The following is a 3,871-nucleotide window of genomic DNA, read 5'->3' on the forward strand; positions in this document are numbered from 1 at the left end:
ATCTGCGTATAATACGTGTTAAAAATCAGAGTGTTGCAAGCATCTCTATCCATGTTGTTTAGTTGTATGATTCTATTTGTCTACCTTATGCATCACGATAAGGGTTTTTCTGGCTATTTCAACTTATTGTTGGTTAAGCATCTATTTTCAGTTTAACAAAAAAAAAAAAAATCAGAGTGTTGATAAATGTATCTGCAATTGACATGATTGTTCACATCTTGCATAAACTGCAAGTGACACGATTTACAAAAATTCCTTGAACTCACAATGTGTAAAACTCAAATACGGCTTTGCCACTTTGGCGTCGTCTTTCTTAATTTGCATCATTCACTATGAGAACCGAATGTTTAGTTACCAAATTAAAACCCAGTTAAGAATGAAAAAAATTACAAAAGCTTGGAAAAAGAGATACGTCTCTCAAATTCATATCTTCAAACTTTTTCTACGACAAATTCATAGTGGACTTCTGATCTTTGTAACTTCTTCTGCAATGGTGTCATACCGTTCTGCATAAAACCCAGAACCAAATCAGACCAAGCTGTTGTCACATTAGAAAAGGGACGAAAGACAATTACAGAGAGTATGCAGGCTTTGGCGTTAACAAAAGTACTTGCAGCTCGTGACTGGTTCTACTAAGCTAATAAACTTGAAGCTTTGAAGATATGCTGCAAAGATAAATCGACAAAATACCTCAACCTCAATTAAATTTGTTATTTTGAATATTTAATCATTAAATCAAAATCTCACATACCTTTTAAATCAAAATGAACACTGACGGAGAAGTGTTATCTAATAATACGCTCACTGAAACAATGACTTTTGTGTTCCCAAACTCAGCATAACCAGAACCAGAAGCAGAGCTCACAACACCAGTTTGAAGTACTTAAAAAAAAATCCATTTTTTCCCACAAAACTTCAAGGTACCTCGCCTTCTTCCTCGTCCAAGCCAATTAAACGACCAATCACATGAACCAAAATCAGATTCAAAAAAGTTGAAGAAAAGTGAGAATCGTATACCATTGAGCAAAGAGACCTACTACAAGTGTGGAACGGAAATGTCAATGTTCAGATCTGGAAGTTGAAAAGGCAAATAGAAATTAGATTTACAGATTGTTCTTAAAAACATCTCATTTACCTTCTAGATNGAGTGTTGATAAATGTATCTGCAATTGACATGATTGTTCACATCTTGCATAAACTGCAAGTGACACGATTTACAAAAATTCCTTGAACTCACAATGTGTAAAACTCAAATACGGCTTTGCCACTTTGGCGTCGTCTTTCTTAATTTGCATCATTCACTATGAGAACCGAATGTTTAGTTACCAAATTAAAACCCAGTTAAGAATGAAAAAAATTACAAAAGCTTGGAAAAAGAGATACGTCTCTCAAATTCATATCTTCAAACTTTTTCTACGACAAATTCATAGTGGACTTCTGATCTTTGTAACTTCTTCTGCAATGGTGTCATACCGTTCTGCATAAAACCCAGAACCAAATCAGACCAAGCTGTTGTCACATTAGAAAAGGGACGAAAGACAATTACAGAGAGTATGCAGGCTTTGGCGTTAACAAAAGTACTTGCAGCTCGTGACTGGTTCTACTAAGCTAATAAACTTGAAGCTTTGAAGATATGCTGCAAAGATAAATCGACAAAATACCTCAACCTCAATTAAATTTGTTATTTTGAATATTTAATCATTAAATCAAAATCTCACATACCTTTTAAATCAAAATGAACACTGACGGAGAAGTGTTATCTAATAATACGCTCACTGAAACAATGACTTTTGTGTTCCCAAACTCAGCATAACCAGAACCAGAAGCAGAGCTCACAACACCAGTTTGAAGTACTTAAAAAAAAATCCATTTTTTCCCACAAAACTTCAAGGTACCTCGCCTTCTTCCTCGTCCAAGCCAATTAAACGACCAATCACATGAACCAAAATCAGATTCAAAAAAGTTGAAGAAAAGTGAGAATCGTATACCATTGAGCAAAGAGACCTACTACAAGTGTGGAACGGAAATGTCAATGTTCAGATCTGGAAGTTGAAAAGGCAAATAGAAATTAGATTTACAGATTGTTCTTAAAAACATCTCATTTACCTTCTAGATCGATCTTAGAAACGAAACACAAATCGAAGAAGCAAGAACATAAATGATTTGAAGAACTGCGAGAATCAGATCTGAAGAAGTGGAGACGACAATGACTAGATCTGAAGGAGGATTCTTATGCCGGATAATAGAACGAGAGGTAGTGGGAAAGAGAGGAAGCTTGACTAGGTTTCTGGATATAGAAATAGTTGGAAGAAAATTGAGCAGCTTACGGAAGAAGAAGAAGAAAGGTGATTATGATGATGATTTGATGAGAGACAGATTTTTTCAGTTTCGGAATCTCTTAGCTTGTCACTTCTCTCTTAACTTGTTTGTCCTCGTCGTTTTTAGCTCGTCTAGTTGAGTCTTGTGGTCCGACTTGTACGTGTCTCGGCACAGATTTATAAAGAGACCTTCTATATATTTTCCACCGAATAAAATCTCTAATTGTAACCGATTTGGACATCAACAATTTGGCGCGCCAATTCTAAGTTTCTTACTTCATTAGCTTTTGTTAGAAGAAAATAAAAGAACGTTGTACATATAAAATAGAGAGTAATCATCTATCCCTGATTTACATAGCCATACCAAGTAGGTTTCACTTTCAGTAATGGCCGACTCACTCTGCAGAGAACACTACTGTTACTGTCTCGAACCTCTCTCGGTTTATAAAAATTAACACAAATATAATTCTCGATAAAAAAAAAAACTCCCGACTCGCTCACTTCCACATTAACTAACAGCCATACACACTTTCAAAGTTCAATAACATACCCAAATTTACGAGTTTTTATTTTTTTATCACACAGCTAAATCAGGTACCCTGTAAATAGAACTACAACACAAAATTAGTAACTAAATTTAATGATCTCGTAGATCAAAGGTTGGGATTTGGGAAGAGAAACCATGAAGGAGGTAATAGAGCGACCTCGGCAAAATGTTTCTGTAAGGATCAGTTTCTCTTTTGATCTTCAAATAGGTCATACATTTTTCTACCTCAGACTTGACCTGCAAGTAAACCTCCTGAGCTATCTCTTTATCACTTAGCTCTTTCTCTCTACCTTCTGTTTCTATTGGTTTCCCAAAGTATACATAAAACCGTCCCGGAATCTTGGGAACTATCCCAGGCACATGCAAATCTTGTTTTCCCAGTTCACCTTCTTCATCGTTCCTAACCATATAGTATAATCATCACTAGATTCAGAATCAACTGTTATATGATTAAGGTTCATCTGTTAATTATTTCTAACATAGTCGATAAAAAAACATACCTCAAGTTAACAGAGTCTTGTGTTATCTCTCCTATAAGATTCTTCAAGAAAGGGATCTTCAATTGATCATTGTAATCTAAAACCATCTGAGAATCATTTCGTTGTACAGAGGAGAGTTAGTCCAAACCCGATTGAAACAAAAGGAGTTTCAAGAGTATATGAAAACTAGAACGGAAAAGGGATTTTGCATTCTTAAACTAGTTTTAAGAAAGCGTTTTGATCATTGTAATCCATTGCCATCGGTGAATTCTTCCATAGCTCAAAGAAGTTACTCAAAAACCGAATGAAACAAAAAAATGAGTTTAAGAATGCAGGTGTTGAGTCTAGAACGGAAAAGAGATTTCTTACTTCGAAAAGATCATCTTCTCCAACAACTCCAAAAGGAATGATTTTTGCTCCAAATTTAGATGCGATCCTTACAAACTCGGAGTGTTCTGGCCAAAACAACTTGTATTCTTCACCCTGTAAAATGTGTCTTTAGATATAAAAGCCTCAAAAAAAAAAAA

General features: G+C 35.2%; 1 protein-coding gene across 4 annotated transcripts in view; it reads right to left on the reverse strand.

Moving 5' to 3' along the window:
• LOC104724485 (acyltransferase-like protein At3g26840, chloroplastic) overlaps nucleotides 1,149-3,871 on the reverse strand; it is a 10,030-nt gene continuing 7,307 nt past the window's right edge. The window contains exons 1-6 of one of the 4 annotated variants that reach the window (XR_757695.2): nucleotides 3,714-3,839; nucleotides 3,366-3,451; nucleotides 2,107-3,265; nucleotides 1,723-2,004; nucleotides 1,582-1,636; nucleotides 1,149-1,477 (exon numbers count right to left, since the gene is read on the reverse strand). The gene's annotated coding sequence lies outside the window, so the exon portion shown is untranslated. Of the gene's footprint in view, nucleotides 1,478-1,546; nucleotides 1,637-1,722; nucleotides 2,008-2,106; nucleotides 3,266-3,365; nucleotides 3,452-3,713; nucleotides 3,840-3,871 lie in introns of those variants that run through there. The other 3 variants (XR_757693.2, XR_757694.2, XM_010442974.2) reach the window with 3 other exon arrangements.

This window comes from Camelina sativa, chromosome 11, assembly GCF_000633955.1.
Source record: "Camelina sativa cultivar DH55 chromosome 11, Cs, whole genome shotgun sequence".
NCBI classification, from domain to species: Eukaryota; Viridiplantae; Streptophyta; class Magnoliopsida; order Brassicales; family Brassicaceae; genus Camelina; species Camelina sativa.